The 12869-nt window shown below is 42.7% G+C and overlaps 1 protein-coding gene across 5 annotated transcripts in view; it reads right to left on the bottom strand.

The window, feature by feature from the left end:
* FGGY (FGGY carbohydrate kinase domain containing) overlaps positions 1 to 12869 on the bottom strand; it is a 402080-nt gene that overhangs the window by 380966 nt on the left and 8245 nt on the right. Inside the window, exon 1 of one of the 5 annotated variants that reach the window (XM_070405227.1) lies at positions 2549 to 2800. The exons of the other annotated variants lie outside the window; for them this stretch is intronic. The gene's annotated coding sequence lies outside the window, so the exon portion shown is untranslated. Of the gene's footprint in view, positions 1 to 2548; positions 2801 to 12869 lie in introns of those variants that run through there. 5 annotated transcript variants of the gene reach the window in all.

Genomic DNA, 12869 nt, shown 5'->3' with positions numbered 1-12869 from the left:
TCACCTGGTTAATTAACCAGTTCACTCCACTGCTGCTGGGATCAGGGCTGTCCCCTTAGCCCAGTGCCTGGCACAGCAGGAACCCAACAAGTCACTGTGTGACTCAGTGGATACCTTTAACACCTGTCCTTAGGGAAATAATCAAAGGTGCCATGTTAACTGTGGATCTGATGCTGTGCTAAGCAGTTTGTTTACATCACCACTTTTTTTTTTAACTATTCTAAAATTGGAATTTATTTTGAAAATATTCTACAGAAAAAATCAAACAATTCCATAAAACAAATTTTTTTTAAAAAAGTACTTACAACAATATTAAGACAACTAATTTACTGGGGCGATTTTCCTCAGGATCTGTGTAAATCATAAAATATATATTCCATGGTAATGTTTTTGAGATATTTCTATGACCATGGTTGGCACCTATTAATATCTGCCATGGAAATCCTCCAAAATTCATCTTGTTTGCATTGAGGACTTATTGAACTCACTCACATACTGAACTGAACGTGAACTCTCTCCTAATGCCTGCCTTTCAAAGAAAAATCATGGGATTTTCAGAAATAGCCTGTGGAACACCTTATTGAAATTTTCACAGGGGAGTTGAACACACCGTCCTCAATACACTTTCAGTGACATATATATATGAATATATACAGAGATCCCAAGTCTGACACCCAGTTTTGTGGGGGTTTTTTATGCATTCCCCCTTTACTCTGACACTAACCCCTGAACATAATCAGATAAGGTAAGTGAGTCGTGGACAGGGAAAGTAATTTACTCCAATATGTCATGTAACTAGTAAGTCATTGAGTTGACAGCGATCAATTCCCTCTGCCTCCACAGTCCCTACCGTTTTCTCAGGATGCTACCCCGTCTGATACCCCTCCATTTAGCAAATGGCCAAGGGCTCTGCTGGGGGGCCCTGCCTACTTTGTCTCAGATAGGCCAACTCAGAGCTCGGCTGTCCACCTTCAGAGGCGGACCCCGCCCCACGCCATGCTGCCTCTCTCTGGCAAACCATCATTTCTAGACCGTATCACCAAGGATCAGTCAGGAAGAGTCAAACCCACAGGAACAAGGGCTCCTACCTTCCCAGCATGGCTCGCTCACACCTCCCAGTTCATGTTTTTCTAAGAAATAGATCCTAATTAAATATTTCGGGTTCACCACGTTTTCCATTATTATAGTTTTAAGTGATCTCTGCTGATTGCTTCCAGACCTGGACCCTGAAAGCAGGGAGGCAGAGAGGTTCAAGCCTTTGGGCAGCTTCCCTGAAACTCAACCCTGGGAGTTACACAAACTCTGCCGAAGGGTTTTCCTTGCCTTCCCGCTCACTCTGTGCCCTTTGTTCCTGGGTCATAAGACCCATCTGCCGGGTGTCCTGGACTCCAAACTGTATGCCAGTGCCTCTGGGGCTCAAAAGATAAAGTCATTGCAAGATGGAAAACATTATTCCCTTTTCTAAATGTTTTTAAAGGATTAGGGCCCTGCTGTGTGTCTGGCACGTTCACACGTGTGAACCTCTTCTGACTAGAACCCAATCACGTTGGTGAATGTGTGCCCATTTGCCACCTCAGTGGGATGGGGAAATGTGCCCCAAGTCACACAAGCAGTAAACACCCATATTCGAACCCTAGTCTCTTAGGGTAAGTCTTAGGGCTCTTTCCACAACACCAACCTAAAGTTAAAAACAAGTCCTTTGATCACTTCTCCAACAAATGCAGCAACAACTAGCACGTAGTAAGCTCTGCTCTGCAAATCACCCATGTGATTTCATGCCATCTTTCTAACAACCATGTGAGATAAGCACCATGAGCCCATTCTCCAGTAAAGGAGACTGAGGTTCTCCACAATAAAGCTGTTGAAGGTCACTGAGCACAGAAGCAGAGGAGCTGGGATTGGAGGCTGAGTCGGTGAGGCTCCAAAGCGCAATTTATGAATGGTTCCATCTCATTCTTTCTAGGCAAAGATGAGGAGAAAAGCTGATGGGGAGATGGAGAGAGTGGTCAGGCAGAGAGCAATAAGGACATGGATGGTGGAGGCCAAGAGAAAGAAAAATACTGGAGAGAAACTCAAGCTGCGCTGCACACAAGTCCTGAGCCATCCCTAACTTCTCAGCCCACACAATGCTTCAAAGGGCAGCAAAGCCTCCTGTCCAAGCCCCCAGCATAAACTGGACTGATTTCTAGCCCCTATTCATCATCAAAAGATGGTTCTTACGATAAATATTTATACGGTTCATTAAGTAAGAGCCTGTATAAATATTATTAGAAATGTGCACAGGAAACCACAGACCTCACGGCTGATTCTTCAACCAGTGTGCAAGCTGCTCAAATGCAGTGTGAAAAAAGGAGAGAGATCTGGACATGGAGGCTATTCTTTACAAAACTATTTCAGCAATTCTAAGAAGGGGGGTCAATGCTGCAAATACTGCGTTGAAAACCAATCATTGAGAGGTTGTTCCCTTATTTTTTTTTCTCCTTCTTTCCCCCTAATAGTTATAATACTGTTTCCAAAGACAACAAACTTCTGGAGGTGATGAGCTTACCTTCAGTTCTATTTCTTAAAAGAGCCACTCCTCCAGGATAAATGTGGTGGCTGTGTCCACAGACACAGTGTCCCAGGTATCTGGGAGGGAGCTCAATATCTATCCTCTTTCAACTTTGATCTTTAGACTTTGCTGGGAGCTCCTGTACAGGAGTCCTGCATGATTTATTTAGTTAGTTATATTACAATGGGGGTTGGTAAGTTTGGGAAGAAAAACATACGCAAAGTAAGCTCGTCCCCTTCAGTCTTTTTAACATGAAGAACTCAATACCACTTTAAACAAACCTCATATGCTCTAACATGATGAGAAAGTTCACAGTGGCAGGAAAGAGCTCATATGGCATTAGTAACGGGCTATCTCATTGGCTTTTTCAACAATACACACGGAAGAAAAAGTGCAGATTGCTGACAGGTGCTTTTTCTCTTAAAGTGAAAGGCTACCATCTCCCAGTATTCTCTGAAAGATTAACTGAGGTTATGTAACTAAGATGCCTAGCACAGTGCCTGATGTATGTATGGTACATGCTCAATAAATGGTAGCAATTATTAGGACTATTATTATGTGCCAATCTTCCCGTCCAACACCAAATCACTTCTGGATGCCTGAAATCTTTTAATGTGTATTATCTATACATACGTGTTTGCAACATATATAACAGCTCAAATTCCAAGGAATATTAAGTGCTTTTTCTATGCCTGGACACTATAATTTCTGATTTTTATGAATTGACAATTTAATGTAAGAATTTCATTTTTGAAATTTAAATGGTGATTCCTTGAGTTTATGTATTTCAAGCTAAACATAATGCACCTAGTAAAACTGCAGCAATGCCTTCACATTAATCCTAATCCCAGCCATAATCCTAGCCATACTCCTGGGGTCAAGCATCCTATTCCAACTCCACCCTTGTCCACAGAATGCAGACACAGATGCACCAATTTACAGTTTTCATCACCTTTCCAACCACTCAATCAGAAACTCAGTATTTTTCATTTTAAATATATATTTATTGATTTCAGAGAGGAAGGGAGAGGGAGAGAGAGATTTAAACGTCAATGATGTGAGAGAATCATTGATCAGCTGCCTCCTGCACGCCCCACAATGGGGATCAAGCATGTAACCCGGACATGTGCCCTGACTGGGAATCAAACCATGACCTCCTGGTTCATAGGTCAATGCTCAACCACTAAGCCACAGTGGGCAGCTGAGGACATTTTAAAAGACAAACACAAGGTGATTGAAGAAGGGGGATAGTGTGAAATCAGACAGGAGAATGGCTGGCTATACTTTCTAATTCAAAGTTGGATTTCAAAAGGCAGAGAAGCCAGCCTGGATTTCCAAGCCTGCTCAGTCACTCAGTGATTGGAAATGCCTTCTCACCCAACCCCCTGGCCTGCCTCACAATATGACAGCCATAGGGATCAAAACAGAGCCAGTCCTGCCCAGTCAGTGTAGGTCAGTGGTTGAGCATCGGCCCAGGAACCATGAGGTCATTGGTTCAATTTCCAGTCAGGGCACATGCCCAGGTTGTGGGCTCAAGCCCTGGTAGGGGGATGCAGGAGGCAACAGAGCCATCAGAAACTCAGTATTTAAAAAGGTGTAAATGGCCAAGGCCTGGGCTCCATTATTACAAAACAAACAAAAAAAGACCAGTCCTGGATTGTGATCAAAAACTGCCACCCTCCAAGAAAGAGTCACACCGGCGATGGCATAACAGTTGACACCAAGAAAATACAAAATCTAGCCATGCTGAGGTCAAATGCACAGTGCAGGCCCTAAAGAAACCGTGGGTGGAAGATCTGACTCCTCAAATAACGTCCCCAAACTCCAACAGCAGACAGCACCTGAGAGCAAAGAAAACTTTGAATCTCCTAAGTCCTCTTCTAGAAAACCCTGCTTACTCTCCCCTTTCCAACCTCAGTGGTAAAAAACACAAACCTCCTCACTTGTTATACTGCCTTCCAAGCTCTCTATCCTGCCATGCTGAGGTAGCCTCTTTGCACAGAAAGGCAAAAGGGAACCCACGGGTACAAGGTATGTGCCGTTGCTCCCATTACAGGTGAGGACACAAATCCTGAGAGGGTCAACACCCAGTGATGGCCACAAAGCCCAGAGGAAGGAGGTCTGAGTCCCAGCAGGACTCCTGCTGCTACCCCACAGTGGCCTGGATTTCCACACTAACAAGCTGCCTTCATGGTGGACACACTCAGGAAACCCTTCCATGTCTGCTTATCCTGGGAAGCCTGCTCAGTCACTCAGTGATTGGAAACGCCTTCTCCACGCTCGGATTAATAAACACCCCTATGGCACTATAAATGCTACGGTAGGAAGCACCGGGACCAACTGAGAATGTTCTGTCCCCTGCTTCATTGTCCTCACAGGTAAGCACGGTATAGTGTGATAGAGTAGAAGGGGAATTACTAGGTTGTATTAAATCAGGGGTGGGGAACACCTAGCCCATGGGCCTTATATCATTTGGTCTGGCTCTGCCATGGCATTGGGGGTGAGTTAATTAAATGTTTGACCAAATATAGCAAGCTAATTTTTAAGTTGATAATTTTGTATGGCCCACAAATGATGTTATAAATATGCAAATGGCCCTTTGGCAGGAAAAAAAAAAGTTCCCCACCCCTATATTAAATAATCAAATACCTTTTAAAAATAAAAAGCCTCGAAGGACTCTCTGTCCATGGAGAGTTCCAGAAGCAATATCAGCAAACCTCTCTTCTGTGTAAAGCACCATGCCCCTCCCCTGGGACGCTCTACCTCCTTGACCGAGGACCCCATTTCCACAGGCACATGTGTGGAGGGGAGAAGGGAGATGGAGAGCGAGCCCAGGACCCCCTGTGCAAGGCCGTCTATCTCTGACAAACCCTGAGTCCACTAAAAGCCAGATTTGAACCCGATGGTCACTCTCCTGCCAGGACTCTGGGAACAGGAAGATAGCAGAGCAGACACAAAGAGGGCGAGGGCTGGTGGCCTGCTTCTAAGTGCAAAGTCAGTATATTTTAACCCCAATATGCCAATTACACAGCTAAGCCCACAGCAGGGAAAATTATAAGCAGTGATTTATTATTGCATGGACTCTTCTTTTTGAAACATGAGTCCCTCACCTCTCTTTGAATTCTGAAATATTTAAATATACGGGATGGGGCAAAAGAGGTTTACAGGTGTGAGAACCTGAAAGTTTATTTTATCTTATTTTTTTAAGAAAAAAACCTTTCATAGTTTTCATTTTTTTAAAATATATTTTATTGATTTGTTACAGAGGAAGGGAGAGGGATAGAGAGTTAGAAACATCGATCAGCTGCCTCCTGCACACCCCCTACTGGGGATGTGCCCGCAACCAAGGTACATGCCCTTGACTGAAATCGAACCCGGGACCCTTCAGTCCGCAGGATGACGCTCTATCCACTGAGCCAAACTGGTTAGGGCTGAAACAGTTTATTTTTGTATTACTATTTATGAATGATTATATTATTTTCCAAATGACGACTGTAAGCCTACTTTTGCCCTACTCTGCATGTGTATTGTCTCTCCCTCTGTCACTTTCTTCTCCAAGGGGCTGCTGTTGATTTGCTGATCCAGTTAACTATGAAATGATTTTCTACAGACCTAACCAGACCTTCAAAGCAATGCCGTTATCATTAGCATATTGGCCAGCATCCACAGCTGTTCCCAGAAAGCCACTCAAATTAAAAGAACTGAAAAACCACCGACCTTAATGACTGCTGTCAGGAAGGGCTCAGGGCAGTATTAGGAAGAGCAACACAATCCATTCCCCACACAGAAACCCCTTCCCAGAGACGACGCCCCGCCAGACGATGGCTGAGGTCTTTGGCCTATTCTCGTGTTTACCTATTTACGAAGCATGGCCCAGGGGCTTTAAGACCCAAGGTTATTTGAAGATTAAACAATAGACTTGGAGAATGGACAGTCTGCCATGCCACACACAGAGACACCCTGTCAAAATTACCAAGAGCTACAGTCTAGGCTTAGCCACCACCAAAGATGCTTCTGCCCAAGATCTTTATTTGGCCCACAAGACCTCAAAGCTCTGGCCCTGCCTGCCTCTCTAACCTTCCCTCCCTCCTTCCCTCTGTCCCTGCCCCCCCCCTGTTTCCATTACCCCTTTGTCTCCCTCCCTGACTGCAACCCCTGATACTGCAACCCTTCAAAAGTATTAGCAACCCGTCAGAGGTTTGACACCTTTCATACTGTTTGTTCCCTCTTCCTACGAGGCAAAGAACAAAAACTTGCAGTTCACAGAAAAAATAAATGCAATGAATACATATGAACCTTTCCCCTCACCAATAAGGTAGGAAATACAAATCAAAACAATACTGAGATACAATTTTACAACAAATTGGCAAAAATTAAATTTTTTTTTTATAATTCCCACTCTGGCAAGAGTGTGAGAAAATAGTGTCATACACTTTTAGTGGGATAGTAATTGGATGAATCTTCTTTAGAACAATTTGTCAATATCTGCCCATTTTCAAAATCTACCCTTTTACCCAACAGTTTCACTTCTAAGAATTTATTAGTCGTCTCACCTAAAAAAATATATACAAAAAGGTCCATTATAACATTTAAAAAAAAAAGGGCAAGAGCATACTCACAAACACACTGGAAACAATTTAAATGTTTATTAATAGGGGACATAAGCAGCTGTTAAAAACAAGAAGGAGCTAAAGAAAAATACTGATTATGTTAGGTAAAAGCAAGTTTGCAGTTGTATTATTTTTTAAAGAGGATAGAGTATCAGTGGTTCTCAAAGGGTGGACTCTAGGCAGAACAGCCTCAGCATCACAAGGGAACAAGGAACATGTCAGACATGCAAATCCTCAGGCTCCACTCGGATCTATTGATTCAGAAACTCTGGGAGTTCCCTGTGCTCAGAGACCTGTAAATAAGTCTCCAGGGGATCCTGATAAATACCAAAGCTTGGGAATACCTGCATTGTGCTAGTATAGAGACCCACATTTCTGGAGGAATATACAAATACCTGCTTACAAAGAAAAGTATGCAGCCCGGCCAGAATGGCTCAGTGGTTAAGCATCAACCTATGAACCAGGAGATCATGGTTCAATTCCTGGTCTGGGTACATGGCCGGGTTGTGGGCTCGATCGATCCCCCGTGTGGGGTGTGCAGGAGGCAGCTGATAATGATTCTCTATCATCAATGATATTTCTATCTCTCTCTCCCTTCCTCTCTGAAATCAATAATAATATACTTTTTTTAAAAAGTAATGTAGTGGAAGTGAGAGGGCAATTTTTAACTTCCCTTCTTGGTGCCATTGGAATTTTTGCAATGAGCAGCTATTACTGTTAAAAGAAAGCTCTTCCTTGTAATGAGTTAAACTCTGCTTTGTGTGGCTCCAGCCTATAGTCCTCATTTTTATCCCATGGGACAATCTAAACCAGGGGTCCTCAAACTACCGCCCGTGGGCCACATACAAATACAAATATTGTATTTGTTCCCGTTTTGTTTTTTTACTTCAAAATAAGATATGTGCAGTGTGCATAGGAATTTGTTCATAGTTGTTTTTTTTTAAACTATAGTCCAGCCCTCCAATGGTCTGAGGGACAGTGAACTGGCCCCCTGTTTAAAAAGTTTGAGGACCCCTGATCTAAACCATCTTATCCCTTCTAGGTTAGCAACCTCCTACTGGGTCTTCTCTCCTCTATGCTGTATATTTCCAGTTCCTGTAACTGTTGTTCCTCCATGCCATGGCTTTGCCTGAAACAACAACAAGATAGGGAGAGGGATAAGGGGACTTGATACATTTAACAAGAATGATCTTCAGATACCCATGTTTCCACATGACATTGTGTGGAGATGAGGTACGTTGGACGAACAGCACAGGGTAAGCACACAGTAGGTCTTCTTTACCTTCCTAAAGGCCCTTTGGATGCAACATGTGCTGGGACAAACCAGTGGCCCACACAGCCCAATATGCAATCCCTACACTAACATCAGAATAATCTGTTCAGGAGAAAAGGGAAAGGGAGCTAGGGTGTCTCCACCAACTGTCTCTGAAGGGGGACTTTGTGGTCACCCTGCTACTATACCCTACTCTTCCCTTAGTAGATCATTAGAAATTAGAGTTACCTGTGTTTACTCAATATGTATTTTCACATGAACCCAAATGTTTCTCAAACGTGCTTGTATTTGGAGCCAACCCTCATCTTGGATGAATAAATTTCTCATGAGCATTTACTCTGTGCCAGGCATAGTACTAGTGACTTGGTAGATGGCCTTGCTAATCCTCTAAACAACCATGCAGTGGCCACCACTACAGATGGGGTAACCAAGGTGTGCAATCAGGTCACAAGCCCAACCTCACAGAGCCAGCAGAAAGCAGATTGGAACTCCAATCCTATGCTCTTTCCACTATGTCACACGATAACCATGAAACATGTCAACAACAGCCTCATTTGGCCACATAATTCTATAATCCAAGAGTTTGGTAAATTACATTTAACTTAATCTGTCTACATTATTGTTGATTTTACAGAATTTGTCTTCTCACCTTTCATTCTCCATATCCAATCAGTTACCGAGTCCTTTCCTTCTTTTTTTTCTTTTTTTTTGTTAATATGTTTTTATTGATTTCAGAAAGGGAAAGGGAGGAGAGAGAGAGAATCATTGATCAGCTACCTCCTGCATGCCCCCTAATGGGGATGGAGCCCACAACCCAGGCATGTACCCTGATGGTGAGTCAAACCATAACCTCCTAGTTCATGGGTTGATGCTCAACCACTGAGTCACACTAGCTGGGCTCCTCTCTTTTAAAAATCAATAAATAAATAAATATTTTATTTATTTTAGAGAGAAAGGAGGGGGAAAGGAGAGAGAAACATGGATTGGCTTTTTCCCACATGCTCCCTACTGGGAATTGAGCCTGTAATCTAAGCATGTGTCCTGACTGGGACTCAAACCGGCAACCTTTCCAATCAACTGAACCACACCAGCCAGGGCCTGAGTCCTTTCTTAATATCTCTACCCTATGGCCAGTTTAGTAGAATTCAAGCTACCTGGCTCTCAACCCTGCAATAGATTTCAGTGTAGCTCAGCCCCAAATCCAGATGGCCAAGGGACTGGTAATACACTTAGCCTGAATGATTTCTACTTGATTCCCCCACTCTCCCTAAAGCCGCCCCACACATAAATCATTGTAAATGTACCTCCTCTATGAACTCTGCTTCATTTGTCATTCAAGTTGATAAAAACTTCCTAAACAATTTAAAATGATGAAGGGGGGGAAGGGGTACAAGACCTCCAGGGGAAAACATGACGAGTGTGGGAAGGAAATCTCATCATGTCTCCCTCACATGTCAAACCTCCCCAAACACCTACTATTCCTTCTCTCCCATCTGAGTGATGGGCACCACCAGCCACGCTGATCCTGTAGCCAGAAATCAAGAGGTTCTCACTGACTCCTTGCACAGGTTATTCTCCCTTCCCCACCAAATACATATCCACTCTCAATCCTTCTCTGATGCTCTGTGTCCTGTGGACCACAGTCTGGATCTCCAAGGCTCTCTAATCCTCTGTCTACTAGTTGGGTTTGGCCAATGGCGAGCATTAGCAGAAGCCTCAAAGCAGGAAGGAGAGTAAGGCCGAGACCCCTTCCTCTAGAGTGGCCTGGAACTAGCTGTACCTCTAGAACTAAGGTAACAGATCCTCTCAAGGCAGCCTTCTTCACATCACTTCTCCTTTTCAGTTGCTAACCGTTCCTCCTCCCCTTGCCCCACTAGAGGGATATAACAAACCTGCCGTGATTAGCCACAGGGATTCGGGCTGCCCTCATCTTTCTAAGTGGTTCCTCGATTGAAAAATATCCTAAGATAAGGGTATTTTATGTGTCCTTCTGATATACCTCCTCCACTGTGCTCTTTCTAGTCTTCAAGTGGCAAAAGAGGTCCCCGTTATTACTGGTGCCTCGTGACCTCAAAATCCCTTCCTCCCATCCTCAGGTAGTCCTTTCTTTACATTTTCTTTAACAATTCCAGTTGAAGACTTCTGCTTCTAGCCAAGAATGAGTAACAGTAACCATGCTGACCCTCCCACCCAGAACAACTTAAAAAACAAACCCAAATAGGAAACAGAGGTTCTCAGGACACTGGAAATCAGGCAACAAAGCAGAGGGATTCTGGAGAGATTCGGGAGGAGGAAAAAGAGGAAGTATTCTGAAAATTGTTCAAGTTTAATGCCTGGGGCCCAAGCTAAGCCCGGCAGTATCCCTGAGTTGAGGAGACAGAGTTAGGAATCTGTGGACAACAAGGAGGCTAGAGTACTTGAAGGAGAGAGAGAGAGAGAGACAGACAGACAGACAGACAGACAGACAAAGGGAGAAGTCTGGCCATCTGCAAAGGGTACTCCTCAAGTATTACCAAGAGTACCAATCACTGTATGCATGTGAGGGATCTATCTGAGCCAGAAACACCCGACAGGATTAGAGTGAACAGTGAACGGACTTCACACGCCCATGAATAGTGCCTATGCAAAAGAACCAGACTGAAAAACCTCAATTCCCAGGGCACTGGGTAGAGTATGCAGAGGGTTTCACTCAGTAGTGAAGAAGATATAGCTCTGGTCCCACCTAACAAATCTTAAAGCAAGAATCAAAAGGATCAAATTGTTTCCAAATAACTTATACATGCCCCAGAACAAAGCCCAAGTGCACTTATAGAAATACAAAATACCTAACAAAGCAAAAAACACAATGTCTGATCTTCAATTAGAAATTGCAAAGAAGCAAGAAAATGAGGAAAATCAATGGACACTGGCCTAGAACTGACACATTTGTTAGAATTAAAAGGCATAGCTATTAAAAATCATAACCGGATTTCATATGTTCAAAAACCTAGAGGAAAGATTGAGCTTAAAAGTTCAGACATAGAATATATATAAAAAAACCTCAAGTTGAAATTCTAGAAATGAAAACTGGACTAGCTGAGATGAAAAATTGACTTTATGGGATTAGACAATACAGAAGAAAATATCAGTGACATTCAAGACATAGTAATACAAACTATCCAAAATGTAATGAAGAAAGAAAAAGATTTTAAAAGTAAATAATCAGAGCACCCTCAATGGCAGGGCTCAGTTGACTGGGTGACATTACATGCACTTAAAGGTTGTTAGTTCGATTCCCACTCAGGGCACATGCCCAGGTTGCGGGCTGGATCCTGGGTGGGGGATGTGTAGGAAGCAGCGATTGATGTTGTGCTCTTACATTGATGTTTCTCTTTCTCTCTCTCTCTCCCTTCCTCTCTATTTAAAAACAAAACAAAGCAAACAAAAAAAAACAACAATAAAAACATTTTAAAAATAAATAGAGTATTGGTGATCTGTGGAAAAACTTCAAGTAGCCTAATACATGTGAAATGGGAAGCTCTGAAGAAGAGAGCAAGAGTGTCATGAGAAGTATTTGAAGACATAATGGGCACAAATTTCCCAGATTTACTATAAACCTACAGATTCAAGAGTATCAATGAATCTCAAGCACAAGAAATATATAAAAAAACTAAACCAAACCAGCAAACATCATAACCAAATTGTTCAAAAGCAATGATCAGGAGCAAATCTTAAAAGCAGCTGGGGGAGAGGCAGGGGGAAGGACGTTATTCACAAAAGAAAAAAAAAGTAAAATAATACAAGCTCGGAGACAGTAGAGCTAAGATCTTTGAGATACTGAAAGAAAAATACCTTGTATCTAGAATTCTTTACCACGTGGAAAAAAATATTTCAAAACTGAAGCTAAAATAAAGATTTTCCCAGACAAAAGGTTAAAAAGTCCATCAGGAGCAGAACTGCATTATAAGAAGCAGCAAGAGAAATGATATTGCATGGAAATCTAAAAAATGTAATGAAGAGACAACATTGTGGGTACATGAAAGAATTTTTAAAAATTATGTGAATGTCTTAAAAAGATACCTGACTTGCCCTAGCCCTCTTGGCTCAGTGGATGGAGCCTCGGCCTGTGGACTGAAGGGTCTTGGGTTTTATTCCAATCAAGGGCATACGCCTGGGTTGCGGGCTCGATCCCCAGTAGGGGGCGTGCAGGAGGCAGCCGATCAATGATTCTCATCATTGATGTTTCTATCTCTCCCTCTCCCTTCCTCTCTGAAATCAATAAAAATATTTAAAAAAAAGATAACTGTCTGGTTAAAACTAAACTAACCATGTATTACGACGTTTAAACATGTATAAAAGTGAAATGGGCAATGTACAGCAACAGTAATACAAAGGCTAGAAGGGAAGAACTATAAATCTATGTTGTATGGTTCTTATATGAAACCTTTATAGGAAG

The sequence above is a fragment of the Myotis yumanensis genome, unplaced genomic scaffold (genome assembly GCF_028538775.1).
Source record: "Myotis yumanensis isolate MYYU_CA2020_CCGP unplaced genomic scaffold, mMyoYum1.0.hap1 SCAF_2, whole genome shotgun sequence".
NCBI classification, from domain to species: Eukaryota; Metazoa; Chordata; class Mammalia; order Chiroptera; family Vespertilionidae; genus Myotis; species Myotis yumanensis.
Note: the sequence above shows the minus strand (reverse complement) of the source record. Positions and strands in the feature narration are given on the sequence as shown.